The sequence below is a fragment of the Neovison vison genome, chromosome 12, assembly GCF_020171115.1.
Source record: "Neovison vison isolate M4711 chromosome 12, ASM_NN_V1, whole genome shotgun sequence".
Classification (NCBI taxonomy): domain Eukaryota; kingdom Metazoa; phylum Chordata; class Mammalia; order Carnivora; family Mustelidae; genus Neogale; species Neogale vison.
Genome location: NC_058102.1, coordinates 44,502,502 through 44,521,695, shown reverse-complemented (window position 1 = coordinate 44,521,695; position 19,194 = coordinate 44,502,502).

Sequence of the window (19,194 nt, the reverse complement as noted above, 5' to 3'; positions counted from 1 at the left end):
AAATGACACACAAATATTATAAATGTATTATAAATATTGTATTATAAATATTATAATAGTATAAATATCAGTAGCATATTAAAAACTGGAGAGACCTCAAAGCTTTCTTTTTCCTTCAACTACCATTTCATAACTCATCTCAAAAATTTCCATGTTAAAAAGGATAAAATTACATTTAAATTCATAATCAGACAACAGTTCTATAAAGTGGATGTTCTAAAAAGAGAGGTTTGGAAACTGGAAATAAAATTGGATACCGGACGATGTTCTCCTGGCTATTTGACACTCCTAGTTTATAAGTCTGTCTCTCCCTTTCTTTTCCTTAAAATTGCTAAAATACAGCAGTAAGACAAATGTTTTCCAGCTTAAGTAGATATTCCCTCTTCATTCTCTAGTTTTAAAAAACGAGTTGGAAATTAGCCTGGAGCCCAGAGGAAAGGAAGTGAGGGATAGGAAGTTTAGGACAGGGGCATTCTCAGCTATAGTTATAGATTCTTTTCCCTAGATTAAGCTTTAGAGGTCCTCTTCCCATTAAAATGTTAACACACATAGGACATTGAAGCTGCCCTTCTAAGTTGTCAGGCTTCAGGCCAAAAGAGAAAGAGCACAATTAACACTTTATTAATAGTCTAACCCAGTTCCTCCACAGTAGACTATCAGTATAAATCTTGAGTTTAGTGCCTTCGCCCCCACAAAGTATGGGTAATGACCATGACTGGCATCTGTATCTATCAGAGGATTGTCTTTTTCCTAATAAACATTCAGATGCTTTGAATTTGCAGAGTTTTTCATAAATTATGAAGAACCTTCACATTTGATACAATAAATTCTGAGTATATATTACTGTCACTTTATGATTTGGGAGGCTCTGATTTAGAAGGATTAGTTTACTTCTCCCAAAGTGCACACATCTTGGCATAATCTAATCTCTACTTATTAAAATAAAAAACTAGTATTTCTTTCTATCTAATGTGGCTATTTTCCTAGGATTCCACTCAACCTTTGTTTATATTAGCAGAGTAATTTCCTAGCCAGGCAATCAGAATTAGATTTAGTCAGTTCTTTCCTTTAGGTGATCTTAGCTCTTTTAGTCATAGTCTGAGTATTTGGTTTTAACTTTAAACACCATGATGCTTTTTCACACGTGTGTTATTGACTTAGATCATTTTGTTCTTTAGCTCAGGTATTCTTTTTTGAGTGACCAAAATGAAACATTAAAATTGTTTTTTAACTTTCATCTTGTGTCAGGTTCAATTTTTTTCTTGGCTTTATTATTGTTGTTGTTATTATTAATTATTATTATTGTTATTATTTTACCTTTTATATCTACATAGAGCAAAATATGATAGTTTATTACTTTCCATAAAAAGGTCCTTTTTCATATTTTCTTTAAAAATATGAATGTTATATTAAATACTAGTTAAATGTCCATTGATTTCTTCCTATCTTTCTCTCTAGAAATCATCCATTTCATATAATCTCTCTGACAGTATCTTATCTTAATTATACAAATAAATTTGTCTTAATATTATTTCAGAATTGCCATACATGCAATTATGTATTCTAATATGAAAGGCAAGAGACAATCTTAGAAAATATATTCTGCCATGTTTGGGACTAGTTAATATAGTAAAACTTTGCATGGTAGTTTGGGATCTTATCCCTTTGAACTCTTTTAAAATTCAGGTAACTGTCTCAGCATTGCAGTTCAATACTATTTCACAAAATCCCAGGATGTTTTATCTAAGACGTGCTTTGTAAGCAGACTGAGAATGACTAGAGAATAAAGTAAAGCATAGACCAAGACAAAGCCAATTATTACTTCAGTGATGAAAAGAAAAAGATTATGATTGGAGAGACCACAAAGATTAATCTTTGACCATAACTTCTGATAACTTTGGGACAGTGATTTGATCTCTCTGGGTATCAGTCATTTTTAAAAATGAGAATTAAACTTTCTGCTCTACTTAGTAACTGGGTTACTGTGGGAATAATTTGAAAGAAAATACTTTAAAAAGTTTACATTTCTGAAACATTTTTCTTTTCTCTTGTTTATAACATCAAATAAGGATTATCTGGGAAAGATATATGATGGTTACATGTTGGGAATTCAATCTATAGAGGTGAAGGTGAGATATGGTAAAGAATGATTTCATAAGTAGGTTAAACAGTATTACATAAACAATAATCATAGAAACAATGAAATATCAGCTCCTTTTGGACACTTTATTAATGAGATCATTTTAAATTGTTTTAGAACAAGAAAGAAATAGAAGAAACAAGGTAAACAGCCAAGTACGTAAGGATGAAAAACATAAAATAGCTTTACTTAGGTGAAGGGTAGGATATGTGATCTGGATTGATGAAAAACGAGGAGGTTTAGGATCTCAATGTTAATAGGTGATTTAAAAAAAGGGGGCAACACTGTAGACTTTGGAAGGTTATAATGAAATGTTTGTAACCGTCCAGTACTCATTATTTTTTTGCGTGTTGTGGCTTATGATATAAAGGTTCAGAAACATGAGGTTGTAATGACTAAAGACAATTTGTGCTATCAATTTTCTCTTTTCTTAAACAAGAAGAGGTGACCCATGATATTTTCCTCTGTACCTCCCCTGTCCGAATTGTAGCAGATAATCTGTACAGAATGCCACTACCCATCATTTTATGCTAATGAGGCAAATACTTGAGACCCAGGAATGGCTGCAATTTTGCAACATGACTAAAAGAGGAATGGCTGGGTCAGCTATTGACATCTTTGTCTACTCCTCTAGGACTTTAAAGGATCTTATATGTCAGTATACTCTTAAGACTTTTGGTAACAGATGGATTATTAACTTGAAAGCAATCCAATAAAAAATGTGTTCTTTCAATGGAAATTGAGAGACTTACTGTTTGTCCTGTTCCCTTGATTGGCATTGCTCTAAATTTTAATGTTTTATTTTAATTATATCTATTTTTGTAAAATATAGACTATACTGGATAATTTGGGTGATTATAAACTGTGTTTTATCTCTAAATTTATTAAAATTTGTGTTATGTTCTATGTAGATGTTTACTTTTGTAATCAGATATAGCTATTGCCTACTCATATAGATAGAAAATGTGTGGATTTGGATTGTCTGCGTGGCTCAGTCAGTTAAACATCTGACTCCTGACTTTGACTCAGGTCTTGATCTCAGGGTAATGAGATTATGTCCCTCATCAGGCTCCACACTGAGCGTTAAGCCTGCTTTGGATTCTTTCTCTTCCTTTCCTTCTGTCCCTTCCCGCTGGTGCTGGCACGGTGTTAGAGAGGAGTAGGGAATTTGGGTAAATTGGAAGGGGAGGTGAACCATGAGAGACTATGGACTCTGAAAAACAATCTGAGGGGTTTGAAGTGGCGGGGGGGGTGGGAGGTTGGGGTACCAGGTGGTGGGTATTATAGAGGGCACGGCTTGCATGGAGCACTGGGTGTGGTGAAAAAATAATGAATACTGTTTTTCTGAAAATAAACAAATAAATAATAATTTTTAAAAAATGATAAACCAACATAAACAAAAAAAAAGTCATTGAAGAGAATGTGTGAATGTAATATATTGTTAGAGGAGTTCTATTTTATTAGCTTGTTTTTATCAATGTAATTATGTACTTAAGGCATGATGCCAACTCTATTTTCTGAGATTTGAGTGGAATAGCCTTTTCTTTTCATGTATTAATATATTCACTTCAGCACAAAATTAAGAAATTTGAACTTTCAGTTAGGTATTTTAAAAATGTTTCTTCCTGTTTGATGGTTGATTTATATCCTCTATTAAAGCTGATATCTTACTTACTCTGAATATATAACAGTACCTTTAAACCTTTTTTTAAATATTTATTTATTTAATAGAGAGAGAGAGAGAGAAGAGAACAACTATAATTTGACTTGTAAGTAGAACTTAAACCTCAACAAAGTAGAATTTAACCTCAACAAAAACACTGGTGAAACAATGTAAATAAATGTATGGAATTGGGAATGAGCAATGACAGTTGTCAGTATATTGAGTCCATTTGACTAAGAGACATATGTACAAGTAGAAGACAGAGGGAGATGGAGAAGCAGACTCCCCGCTGAGTAAGAAGCCCCATGTGGGACTAGATGCCAGGACCCTGGGATCATTACTTGAGCCAAAGGACCTTAGCCTCCTAAACCACATATACTTAGTTATTATATTAATACCTTTCAAGTGTCTCTTTAGGCCATGTGCTTATTTGTGTAACTTCAGATACTGTCATGACATTGATTTTCAAGAGAGCCAGAGTTTGTATTAGCATTATTTATTAAATGAGCCAATTTAAAAACCTGCATACAAACACAAGTTTTCTTCCCCTATAATCAATATTAGTAATGCTATCCTAAAGGTCAAATTCTCTCAGTAGCCACCAGATCCTTTCCCAGAATTGTGTTATAATAGTGTTATAATCTGTTCTTTCCAAAGTAGAATGCGGAAAACTTAGACAGATGTTATCATTGAATCATGAAGATAATGACAATATTATAGAGCAGTTTTACACTGTGAAAAAGTTAAAGTAAGAAAGGCTGTGGATAATTTTTTAGACCTCATCTATGTAAGGCAAATCATTACTAGTTCTGACATATTTGAAAACTGCAAAAATATTCTACGACAGACTATATGACTACTGCATGCATAAATAGAAGAGGGAGGCTCTAGAATAAAACCTGTGTAATTTCAAAGAAAAATATGTTTGTTAAAAAAATTCTTGTGAGGGGCTCCTGAGTGGCTCAATGGGTTAAATCCTCTGCCTTCAGCTCAGGTCATGATCCCAAGGTCTTGGGATTGAGCCCCACATCGGGCTCTCTGCTCAGTGGGGAGCCTGCTTCCCCCTCTCCTCTGCCTGCCTCTCTGCCTACTTGTGATCTCTGTCTGTCAAGTAAATAAATAAAATCTTTTAGAAAAATTCTTGTGAGTTGTAGAGGACTATTTATGTTTTTAAAGGAATCAAGAATGGCGTGTGTCTGCTTAGGAAATGGTTGATATTTATAAGATAAAAAAAATGTAAAGGACCCTTGGAATCACAACAGAGAATGGCATCATCAGCTGTTCACTTGAAAAAATGTATGTTAACACAACTAGTAAATAGAAAGATTTAAGAGTACCTTGTTTAGCATATAAAAATAATAGTGATAATTTCTTGTTAATAGTTTGGTGTGTTTCTTTTTTACATGTGTACAATTAATTTATGCGTTGATGGGTAAATTGATGATTTTAATAGTCAATAGCAAAAATCAGCTCAGGGTTATAAATTGGGTTACCCTCATAATTTATTATGAATGGCAAGTACTTTTAGTGTTTTACATTTGTAGAATATATTTTGAATATATTCTACAAATGTAGAATATATTACTGAATATATTTTGAAAAGGTTTTATTACACACAGGTATAATGGGAATTAAAAACATCAACGTATAATTCTTACCTTCAATGTGTTTACAACATAGTTTGGGAGAAATGACAATATAAATGTTAACAATAATGCAGAAAATGATAAAGCAATTAAGTATATGTATATTTTAAATATGACAATCAAAATTGGATGTGAAAAGACATGTATAGGATTAATGACTAAGTAAGCTGTGCAGGTACTACTCGGTAGAGCAGCTCAGAGTGGTATATAAAATAGTTTCAAGCAAAAACTGTTAGGGAAGACCTTGAAAAACTCTAATTTGACTTAAGTAGAATTTAACCTCAACAGAAACACTGGTGAAACAATATAAATAAATGTATGGAATTGGGAATGAGCAATGACACTTGTCAGTATATTGAGCTCATTTGGCTAAGAGACACATATACAAATATAAGACAGAGCATAAAAAATAAATTGGACTTAGGTTTAAATTTATGGCTTCACAGACGGAACTTTGGTCTATATTTATATTCCACTGAGGGCATGGATTCTTAAAAGATACATGTGTGACCATTTCCAAGAGTAAAGGAGAAATCACACTGAAGTGGGATTGAAGTGCCATTTCCTTTACTACAATCCACTCTATACCGTTTCAATGAATTTTGTATAAGAATCTGAAGGCTAGGGAAAAAAACCACAAAACAACAACTAGAAAATCAATTTTTGGGGTAATAGAGAGTCAGTAAAATTTTAAAATGAGAAGTTTTTAGAACGCAGATGGCAAAAAAAGACTCTAAATATTTCAATAACATTAATTTATTCATACAATCAAGAGGGACAGGGATAGAGTTAGGTTAGTTGGTCTATGAGAATCTCACATGGCAGAGGATCTGGCTGCTATGAGCCCGAAAGACTGAATCTTTCCTGGTTTGCTTATGACACTGCTGGACCAGTCATCTAGCTAAAAGATGGAGTGCTAGTGGCAGCTAGGATTACAATGAGGAGGGCTGAGGCATCATGACTCTCATTCTAATTAGGACCACAGAGAAAGGAGTTCACTATATGAAGAGATTCAAAGCAAATGCATGTATCCGATACAGGAAAAAGATATATCTGTAGGAGCATAGCATTAAACCATCATGTTATCCCAAGTGTGATTTTTGGAAGCTGATGCCTGGGGAGAGGTGGACATAGTTCTTATAGAAGCTCAGGAAAGAGTATAGACCTGAAGTAATATAGCAGGCTTTGGAATAGAAAGGCATGTGTGCATTAGAGAAATAAACACTTTTTTTTTCTTTTTTTATCCTCTTATATCATGTCAGGCTGCCAACTCAACAATGTGAAAAAATCCGTTTGGATTTTCTTATGAGATTTCTATACAGGCCATGTTCTGACTTTCAGAACCCATTTATTCACATGTGCTCAACATCCACCAATTTTTATTATCAAATTTTGATCTTTCTCTTTCATTTGTTATTCATTTCTAATTTTCTGCTTCTCTCAAATTCTCCACTGTGAAGAAACACATGTCCTTCAGTTCTTCTTTTTCTGATCTCTACTGAAGTACTACTTTCTAAAGCGTTCCTTGGTTACACAATCTAAAGTGTCACTACTCCTAACATTTCCTAACCTCTTCCCTAATATTATTTTTTTTGTTAGCCTTGATTACTATCTAACATAGTATATAGTACTGTATATATAAATATGGTGAATAGGTAATGAATATGTGATGACTATGTATATAACTGTGCCTCTAGAATATAAACTGAATGATGGCGGAATTTCCTTTTCTTTTTTTTAAAGATTCATTCATTTATCTTAGACTGGGAGTGGTGAAGGGCAGAAGGAAAGGGAGAGAGAGAGAATCTCAAGCAGACTTCCCACTAAGCACAGAGCTGACACGAGGCTTAATCTCTTGAGATCATGACTGGAGCTGAAATCAAGAGTCAGATACTTACCTGACTGAGCCACCCAAGTGTCCCAGATTTTTTTTTTTTTTTTTTAAATTCTGCCTCCTGTTCACTGTTACAGTCTCAGTACTTAGAAATTTCATTATCATATAGTGGGCATGCAAAAACTATTTGATAAATAAGTGACCTATAATTGATTATTTGACTCTAAGGCATATTTTGAAATTCACACTGTTTTCATTTGAAAATAATTAACTTAATATTTGTTTAACCCCCACTAAATGCTATGCACTTTAAAAATTGTTTGATACACAGAAATCAAGAAAAACTATGGTCCTTACAGTTTAACTATGATCATGGTTTTTACAACTTAATGGGAATGCAGGAATTAAGCAAATTTTCTTTTTTTTAAATTTAATTTAATTTTATTTCTTTTCAGTGTTCCAAAATTCATTGTCTATGCACCACACCCAGTGCTCCATACAATATGTACCCTCCTTAATACCCACCATCAGGATTACTCCAACCCTCAGTTTGTTTCTCAGAGTCAAAAGTCTCTCATGCTTCACCTCCCCCTCCGATTTCTCCCAACCCACTTCTCCTCTCCATCTCCCAATGTCTTCCAAGTTATTCCTTATGCTGCACAAGTAAGTGAAACCATATGATAATTGATTTTCTCTGCTTGGCTCATTTCACTCAGCATAACCTCTTCCAGTCCTATATTATTTGATATAATAAAAGTTGGGTATTCATCCTTTCTGTTGGACACATAATACTCCATTGTATATATGGACCATATCTTCTTTATACATTCATCTGTTTAAGGGCATCTTGGTTCTTTCCACAGTTTGGTGACTGTGGTGATTCCTGCTATGAACATGGGGATACAGATGGCCCTTCTTTTCACCACTGTTTTCCAAAGTGGCTGCACCAACTTGCATTCCCACTAACAGTGTAAGAGGGTTCCTGTTTCTCAACATCTTTTCCAGCACTTGTTGTTCACTATCTTGTTGATTTTGGCCCTTCTAACTGGTATAAAGTGGCATCTCAATGTGGTTTTGATTTGAATCTCCCTGATGGCTAATGATGACAAACATTTTTTCATATGTCTGTTAGCCAGTTGGATGTCTTCTTTGGAGAAATGTCTGTGCATATCTTCTGCCCATTTTTTGACATGGCCATCTGTTTTGTGTGTGTTGAGTTTGGGGAGTTCTTTATAGATCTTGGATATCAGCCCTCTGTCTGTAGTGTCATTTGCGAATATCTTCCCCCATTCCACAGGTTGCCTCTTTGTTTTGTTGACTGTTTCCTGTGCAGAAACTTTGGATCTTGAAGAAGTCCCAAAAGTTCATTTTCGCTTTTGTTTCCTTTGCTTTTGGAGACATATCATGAAAGAAGCTGTTGTGGCCAATGTCAAAGAGGTTACTGCCTATGTCTCTTTTGATAGATTCCTGCCTCACATTGAGGTCTTTTATCCATTTTGAGTTTATCTTTGTGTAATGTGTAAGAGAATAGCCGAGTCTCATTCTTCTACACATAGCTGTCTAATGTTCTCTTCACCACTTATTGAAGAGACTGTCTTTTTTCCATTGGATATTTTTCCTGCTTTTTCAAAGATTATTTGACCATAAGGTTGAGGGTCCATATCTGGGCTCTCTACTCTGTTCCACCTGTGTGTGTCTGTTTTTGTGCCTGTACCATGCCATGCTCGTGATCAAAGCTTTGCAAAGCTTGAAATCAGGCAACGTGATGCCCCCAGTTTTGTTTTTCTTTTTCCACATTTCCTTAGCAATTTGGGGTCTCTTCTGGTTTCATACAAATTTTAGGATTGTTTGTTCCAGCTCTTTGAAAAATGCCTGTGGGATTTTGATTGAGATGGCATTGAAAGTATAGATTGCTCTAGGCAGTATAGACATTTTAACAATGTTTATTTTTCTAATACATGAGCATGGAATGGGCTTCCATCTTTTTGTGTCTTCTTCAATTTCTTTCATGAGTGTTCTGTAGTTCCTCAAGAACATATCCTTTACCTCTTTGGTTAGGTTTATTCCCAGGTATCTTATAGTTCTTGGTACTATAATAAATGGAATCAATTCTCTAATTTCCCTTTCTATATTTTCATTGTTAGTGTATGAGAAAGCACCTGATTTCTGTACACTGATTTTGTATCCTGCCACATTACTAATTACTGTATGAGTTCTAGTAGTTTGGGGTGGAGTCTTTTAAGTTTTTCATATAAAGTATCATGTCCTCTGTGAAGAGAGAGAGTTTGACTTCTTCTTTACCAATTTGAATACTTTTATTTCTTTTTGTTGTCTGATTGCTGTTGCTAGGACTTCTAGTACTATGTTAAATAACAGTGGCGAGAGTGGACATCCTTATCACATTCCTGTTCTCAAAAGGAGGGCTGTCAGCTTTTCCTCATTGAGGATGATATTTGCTGTGGGTTTTTCATAAATAGATTTTATGACGTTGAGGAATGTTCCCTATATCATTATACTTTGAAACGTTTTAATCAGGAATAGATGCTATATCTTGTCAAATGCTTTTTCTACATCAATTGAGAGGACCATGTGGTTCTTCTCTCTTCTCTTATTGATTTGTTCTATCACATTGATTGATTTGCGAATTTTGAACCACCACTGCATCCCATGGATAAATCCCACCTGGTCATGATGGATAATCTTTTTAATGTACTATTGGATCCTATTAGTTAGGATCTTGTTGAGAATCTTGGCATCCATATTCATCAGAAATACTGGTCTGAAATTCTCCTATTCAGTGGGGTCTTTGCTTGATTTGGGGATGAGGGTAATGTTGGCTTCATAGAAAGAATCTGGAAGTTTTCCTTCTGTTTTCTTTCTTTCTTTCTTTCTTTCTTTCTTTCTTTCTTTCTTAGTAGCTTCAGAAGAATAGGTATTATTTCTTCTTTGAATGTTTGGTAGAATACCTCAGGGAATCCATCAGATCCTGGGCTCTTGTTTTTTGGGAGATTTTTGATCATTGCTTTAATCTTGTTACTAGGTATTGATCTATTCAGATCATCAATTTCTTCCTGATTCAGTTTTGGAAGTTTATAGGTTTCCAGGAATGCATCCATTTCGTCTAGGTTGCTTAACTTATTGGCATATAACTGTTGATAATAATTTCTGATGATTATTTCTATTTTCTTGGTGTTAGTTGTGATCTTTCCCTTTTTATTCATAATTTTATTAATTTGGGTCCCCTATCTTTTCTTTTGGATTAGTTTGGTCAATGGCTTATTGATTTTATTGATTCTTTCAAAACATCAGCTTCTAGTTTCATTGATGTGTTCTACTGTATCCCTAGTTTCTATCTCATTGATCTCTGCTCTAATCAAACACAGCTGACAATGATTATTTCCCTTCTTGTGTGGCTTAATTTGTTGTTGATTCCCCAGTTCTTTAAGGTGTAAAGAGAACTGGCATGTTCTTGATTTTTAAATTTTTTTTTGAGGGAGGCTTGGATGGTTATGTATTTCCTCTTTAGGACTGCCTTTGCTATATCCCATAGGTTTCAGACTGAAGTGTTTTCATTCTTATTGGTTTCCATGAAGTGTTTAAGTTCTTCTTTGATTTCCTGGTTAATCCAAACATTCTTAAGCAGGGTTGTCTTTAGCTTCCAAGTGTTTGAATTCCTTCCAAAATTTTTCTTGTGGTTGAGTTCCAGTTTCAAAGCATTGTGGTCTGAGAATATGCAGGGAATAATCTTAATCTTTTGGTATCTGTTGAGCCCTGATTTGTGATCCAGCGTGATATCTCTTCTGGAGAAAGTTCCATGTGTGTTCAAGAAGAATGCATATTCTGTTGTTTTAGGGTGGAATGTTTTGTATATATCCATGAGGTCTATCTGGTCCAATGTGTCACTCAATGCTCTTGTTTCTTTATTGATTTTCTGCTTGGATGATCTGTTTATTACTGACAGTGGCATGTTAAGATCCCCTACTATTAATGTATTCATATCAGTACAACTCTTTATCTTGATTAACAGTTGTCTCATGTAGTTGGCTGCTCTTGTATTGGGGGTACAAATATTTACAATTGTTAGATCTTCTTGGTGGCTAGACCCTCTAAGAATGTTGTAGTATTTTTCTTTATCTCTGACTACAGTCTTTAGTTTAAAATTAATTTATCTGATACAAGAATCGCTACCCCAGCTTTCTTTTGAGACCCTTTGGCATGAAAGATGCTTCTCCATCCCTTCACTTTCAGTCTGGATGTATCCTTAGGTTCCAAACGGGTCTTTTGCAGACAACATATGGATGGGTCCCTTAAGCAAATTTTCACACAAATGTTTGACTGTAAAACCTTACAAATTCTAGGATTAAAAAATATAAGTTTTAATAAAAGAGAAAGGAAGTCTTTTCCAGGAGACTGACTTTTTTAGTTTCAACATAAAAGAAAACTAAGAGTTAGGCAAACAGTGGAAGCAGGCAAGGCCAAATGCTAACTGGAGGATTAGTCTCAAACAGGAAAATACTTCAGCCTGTGGAGGAACAAAAAGTTCAGTGTACCTAGAGTTTGTGGAGAGAAAAGGACTAGAGAGCGATAAATCAAACTTGGAAGATGTTGAAGACACTAATACTCAAACACAGCTGACAATGATTGTTGACCATACTAAACTCAATACCTCCTTTCTTTAACAGATGATTTATAATGTACTTTTTTTATCCTGAAGATTAATTTAGTCTTCATGTAGCTTATCTATACTCATAATTTCAAAATTAATTCAATATATTAGTAATATTCTAATTGTATTATAAAGGAAAAATAAAAGGAGAATAATGCATAATAAAATATATTTAAATCTGTGTATATATTTACATCTGTGCATGTTGGAGCCTGACTCCCCTAGGAGACATACTGAATTAATTAGAAGATGACACATGTGTGTAGAGTGGCTACAAATTGCCAAATTTACAAATTGGACAAACACAGGTTATTGTTGTTGTGACTCAGGTATCATATGATGTTATTTCAGTGACAGTGAAAAACAAATTTTGGTTAATTTCTATACAAAGCAAAGTGTACTTTTCCTCAATTTGCACAATAATTTTGCTCCCAGAATTTTGGTATAAATTATAGCATGTAAAAATAACTTATGTCTATTTATATTGTGCAGTTTAGTTTCTAGACCCAAATAGTTATTGATACACTTTTCAACATTCCTGAATCTTTGATTAATTTGTAAGTCACACAGAAAGGGGACATTCTTAAATATAGGGGGCTATTTCACAAATAAAAAACATTATAGCACCTCTGCCTGATGCACAAAGTACTGATGAGGTTACATTCATTTTAGGTATCAATAAAATGCTTTAAAATAATTTCCAAAATACCTCTGGTGAGGTGGAGCCATTTGAAAAGAAACAGTGACTTATGCAATACCTCTTTTTTTCTTTTTTCTTTCTTTCTTTTTTTTTTTTTTTTGGTAAAAACTATTTAAATTTCAACCCATTATTTAGATTAATAAATTCAAATGTGCATTCCAAAATTAATAGGATTGAGGCAGGAGAAAGTACACTGGAAGAATAATCTGTAAAGACAATGATAACTCTAATATTGTTACAACAAATGCCTTAATGTTCCACTTCTGAACACCACACCAGTTATACCTCTAGTGTATGTTCAGGATGCCTTTTAATTTTTATTCTTTCTTTCACTTGTTATAAAAATATTGGAACACTGGATTTGAAGCCATATGTGTAACTTGGGAGTTTCAAATCAACAGGAAATTTCACAGTACAACAATGAATTAAAACAAATAGCTTAGTTGGCTAAAATGTACCTCTAAGAACCACAAGTGAGACATTCCAGTCATGTTCCCTTCTGTTCACCACATTCTACATCTTTACTAACTTGGAGGTAAAGATGAGATGATGACCCCATCATCAGAAAAGAGGGAGAGTGGACAGTATTTAAGCACTGAATGCAAAGGCATTTTTCATATCTACTGTTTCTCTGATTATTACTTCTAACTGGTGAAAAAGCTTTGTGATCCAACTTCTACCTCCAAAGGGCAGAACAAATCAAGCAAAAGAATAATAAAATAGCTTATTTTGGGGAAGGTACGAATGGTGCTAATTATTCTTTAAATGTAAAATTTCAACAAAACTGCACTGAATAAACCAAAAAATAAATAAATAAAAGTTGTAAAATTCACCCATGAAGACATCTGGTCTAGGGCTTTTCTTTTTTCTTTGTTGGGAGGTTTTTAATTACTGATTTAGTCTCTTATTATAGATCTTTCAGAATTAATTATTTCTTCTTAACATATTTTATTTCTTCATTCAGTTTCAGTAAGGTTTGTGCACTTTTTTGAATTTGTCCCTTCCATGTAGGTTATTTAATTTGTGGTATACAATTTGTTTTAGTATTATATTCATTTTAATTTCTGTAAGGTCAGTAATAATGCCCCCAATTCTATGTCTGATTTTAGATGTTTGCATCTTGCCTATTTTTTCTTAATCTACCTAAAAGTCTGTCAATTATGTTAATATTTTAAAGAACTGACTTTTTTTTTTAAAGATTTTTATTTATTTATTTGACAGAGAGAGATCACAAGTAGGCAGAGAGGTAGGCAGAGAGTAGAGGAGGAAGCAGGCTCCCTGCTGAGCAGATAGCCCGACGCGGGACTCGATCCCAGGACCCGGAGATCATGACCTGAGCCGAAGGCAGTGGCTTAACCCACTGAGCCACCCAGGTGCCCCAAGAACTGACTTTTTGATTTTGACAGTTTTCTCTATTTTTCTTTCCTTTACTTCATTTATCTCTGTTTTAATCCTTATAATTTCCTTCCTTCTGCTACTGTTGGGATTAGCTTTTCTTTTTTGGTTTCTTTATGTGTAATATTAAGTAGATGATGTGAAACATTTTCTTTTTAATGTAGGCATTTACTAATATGTATTTCCCCCTGAATATTGCTTTTGCTGAATCTCATAAGTTTTAGTATGTTGTGTTTTTATTTTCATTAAACTCAAAGTATTTTATAATTTTCCTTGTGATTTTTTTTCTTGTCCCATTGTTTACTTAATAGTACATTGTTGGGGCAATTGGTGGCTCAGTTGGTTAAGCATTTGTATTTGGCTCAGGTCCTGATCCTAGAGTCCTGAGATTAAGCCCCACATGGGGCTTCCTGCTCAGCAGAGTGTCTGCTTCTCTCTCTGCTCCTCCTCTTGCTCCTTCTCCCTCTCAGATAAATAAATAAATAAAAATCTTTAAATATGCATTGTTTATTTTCAATATATTTATAAATTTCCAGTTTTTCTTCTGTTAATTTCTAGTGTCACTCCATTGTAATAAAAGAATATATTTTATGATTCCAATCTTGTTAAATTTTAGATATTTCTTTTTTTGACCTAAATATGATCTATCCTGGAGAGAGAATGTCCCATGTGCAGTTGAGAAGAACATCTTTTCCGCTTTGTTATTTTGAGTATTATTTATAGATCTATCTATTAGGTTCTATTGATTTATAGTATTGTTCTAAGCTTCTACTTCCTTATTGACATTCTGTCTAGTTGTTCTATTATTTCCAGTGGAATACCAAAGGCTCCATCTATTGAGTATAATTAACATGTAACATTTTGTTAGTTCAAGGTGCATTCAACCATTATTTTAGAACTTTCTATTTCTCCCTTCAATTCTGTCAATGTTTGCTTTATACATTTTGGTGCTCTGTTGTTCAGTTTTATATGCCTATAGTTGTTATATTTTTTTATAAATTGATTCTATTATCAATGTATAATGTCTTTCTTGGCAACTTATAATAATTTTTGACTTAAATAGATTTTGTCATATATTAGTACAGCTACCGCAACAATCTTTTGTTTACTATTTGCATGGACTCTTTTTATATCCATTCACTTTCAACCTATTTGGGTTTTTGGTCTAAAGGAATTCTCTTGGAAAAAGGCTGTAGTTGGGTTAATGTCTTTTTAATGCTGTTCATTTTCTATATGTCTTATAATTTTTATGTTTCTCAATTCCTCCAATCCTTTCAACTTTCATTTTTTATTCTTTCTAGCATATTTTGATTTCCTTCTTGGTACATATTTTTAGATATATTTTTAGTAGTTACTATGAGGAGTAAGTTAATATGCTAAATTTATTTTAATTGATTTTAATTTAGCTTCAATAGCATACATTAACTCCATCCCCCCATCCTTGTATGCTATTATCACAACTTATATCTTTATGTAGTGTGTCTTAGTCTTTTCAGAAGGTATAACAAAATAGTATATTTTTAACAGAAATTTATTGTTCACAGTTCTTGAAGTTGCAAGTTCTGGGTTAGGGTGACAAAATGGTTAAATTCTGGTAAGGCCTTTCTGAGTCAGATGGCTGACTTCTCACTGTATTCTACATGGAAGAAATTAGGGAGTTCTAGGGGTCTCTTTTATAAGAACACTAATAGCATTCATAAGGGCTCCACCCTTAGGATTTAAGCATTTTGAAAAGTTCCAACTTCTTAATACCACAAATATACAACCATAGCACATTTTATAATGTGATATAATGTTGATATAGACTTATAATTATTGTTTTATGTATTCTTTTAAATCATAGAAAATATATAAATATAAAGCTTATATTTATATAAAAATAATAAAATATAAATATATATTTTATATTATATAATATAAAAATAAAATATATAAATACATATAAAATATGAAAAAATAAAAATACAAAAATATAAATATTTATATATTATATATATATAATTTTTAAATGTACCTGTGTAGTTATCTTTACTAGAGATCTTCATTTCTTTTTTTTTTAAAGATTTTATTTATTTATTTGACAGACAGATCACAAGTAGGCAGAGAGGCAGGTGGAGAGAAAGGAAGGGAATCAGGTTTCCCACTGAGCAGAGAGCCTGATGTGGGTCTTGATCCCAGAACCCTGAGATCATGACCTTAGCCAAAGGCAGAGGCTTTAACCCACTGAGCCACTCAGGCACACTGAGATCTTCATTTATTTGAATGACTTCAGTTACCATCTAGTATCTTCATTTCAGCTGAAGGACTCCCTTTATTATTTCTTGTAGGACTGATTTAAAGGAGATGAACCCCTTTAGCTTTTTTTCATCAGAGGATATCTTCACTGCTTCATTTTTAAAGAAGAGTTTTCCTGGATAGAGAATTCTTCTTAACTGGCAGGTGTCTGTTTGTTTCACCATTTTAAATATATTATTCTCCTGACTTCTGATCAATCTGGTTTCTGATGAGAAATCAACTGTTAATTTTATTGAGCATTTCTTAGACATGATAAGTTGCTTCTCTTTAGAGGCTTTCAAGAGTTTTATTATAATGCATCTCCATTTGGAGCTCTTTGAATTTAACTTGCTTTAATTTGTTGAGTTTCTTGAATGTGTATTTTCTTATATTTCATTCAAATTGGATAGCCACTGGCCACTAGTTTTTCTTTTTTCTTTTTTTTTTTTTTAAGATTTTATTTATTTATTTGACAGAGAAAGAGATCATAAGTAGGCAGAGAGGCAGGCAGAGAGATAGGGGGAAGCAGGCTCCCCGCTGAGCAGAAAGCCTGATGTGGGGCTTGATCCCAGGACCCTGAGATCATGACCTGAGCTGAAGGCAGAGGCTTAACCCACTGAGCCACCCAGGTGCCCCTGGCCACTAGTTTTTCAAAAAATTTTTCCTCTCTCATTCTCTTTTCTTTCTGGAAGTCTCCTAGTGCAAATGTTGCCATATATGATGGTATCCCATAGACTTCTTAGAATTTGTTCATTTTTTAAAAATTCTTTTTTTCTTTCTGCTCCCCAGATTGGGTAATATCAATTGCCTTATCTTCAGTTAAACTGATTCTTTCTTCCACTTGTTCAGATTTGATGCTGAACCCTTCTAGTTAGATTTCCATTAGGTTATTTTACTTTTCAATTCCAAAATTTTTGTTATATACTTTTTCTAAATTCTATCTTGATATTACATTATTTGTTTATGCATCATTCTCCTCATTGCTTTTGCCTTTAGTTCTTTGTGTGTATTTTCCATTAGTCCTTTGAACATATTTAAGATAATCAATTTAAAATCTCTTCTAGTAAAAGTCCAAACCTGTTTTTTTTTTCCAAGAATGGATTCTATTTCTTTTTGTCTTTTTCTTTCTTTCTTTTTCCTTTCCTTTCTTTTTTTGTGAATGGGTCATATTTTCCTCCATGTTTTATATATTTTGCTGTTGTTGGTAACTGGATATTTTGAATACAGGAATAAGAGTAATAACTCTGTATAGCAAATTCTGCTCCCCCCCCACTTCGCTACCCACCTCTTCCCCCAACCCACTCCAGGGATTATTGTTGTTTCTTATTGAGGTTGTAGTTATCCATTTCCTTAACAACTTTTCCAAATTATTTTTATGAAGACTATATCCTTGTAACTTGTGGTTACTAACATCTCTGTTCAACAACCTTGTATCTTGTGGTTACTGACATCTCTGTTACTGACATTCTCATTCATTATCTCTGTAGTCAGCCAGTGAATTGAAGGAGATGTCCTTGATCGCCTGAATCCAACAAGAAAAGGGGAAAAATATTCTGTCCCTTCAAAGTGTTTTCACAGATGTCCCTCTTAGGAAGCCACATTGGTCTGTTGGTGTTGAAACAATGGCCAGCATTTGTGCTGGTCTCTGTGGCCTATCAGTCAAATCAAAGTACACAACCTTGATTTTTGGAAGATAAAATCTTTATTTTCTATTTTGGCATGAGTAAGCTGCACTAAGAATTCAGGCTTCTGTTCCTACTGCTGCCTGCTAGAGAGACAGGTATGGGAGATGGCAACTGCTACAAGATATAACAAACACTAATTAAGTCTCTTCATCAAGCACTCCCCTGGAAGCCACAAGTATTTAACTAGATTCCAGAGTTATGAAATAGTTGATTCTAATAGTTCTTGTCAACCTAATCTTTGTTTTAGTGGAAGGATCAATTCTTGGAGCTTCCTATTCTGCAATCTCTTTTGACACCACTAAACATTCCTTTGAACCAAGGATTAAGGTTTTTGTTTGTTTGTTTGTTTTTCCTGAACCAGAATTGACTTCCAAAAAAATCTTAACGACTTAAACTTATACATTCTTTTCTCTGCCATAAGAAATTATATTGCTGAGAATTAAGTAGTAATACCCAATCTGTAGTCACTTCATCATTACATCTAGAAAAATCCACCTTTGTAATTATGTACATGTTTAAAATAATTCCAAGTATACATGTTTTCACATTCAGATTGGATCTTCTCTCAGTCACCTCTCTATTCAACGCTTATTTGGAGTTCAAAATAATTTTCCACGTAGCTATGGTATTCATGGCTAAAACAAAAGCAAAGTATTTCCATGACTCTCCTCTATTTCACTGGAATAACTCTTGCCAACATTCTGCATTTAAAAGGTGTTTACACAGAATTTTATCCCATTGGGGATAAAACGCTTAGAAGCCATCCTAACTACTGCATAAAGGATTTAAGTTCAAAAGGATGATTCGTTCCTTAACAGTAAGAGTTATTAAATATTAGATAAAATTTTATGATGGCTTAAGTGATCTTCTCTGGAGAAAGGTCATGATTAATAACTTTAGGATCCCCACAATGAATTTTAAAAAAATATTTCTTCTATGAGAACTCTTCTAGTTTTAAAACTGATATATATATATACAAACTCTCTAAAAATCTAGGCTCTGTGGATTACTTTTTCAGAGACCAGATGCAAAAGGCATCTGTGCCCAGCTGTTCCATGAGACTTGTCTGCTTGGAGGGTGAACCAAAATCTGTAAATGAAAAGTTAGGAATATTCAGAAAGTAAATACTTTAATGGTAGGAAACCATCATGAGTGTGCTTATGTTCTTAAGATAAGTCTTTATTTTTTATT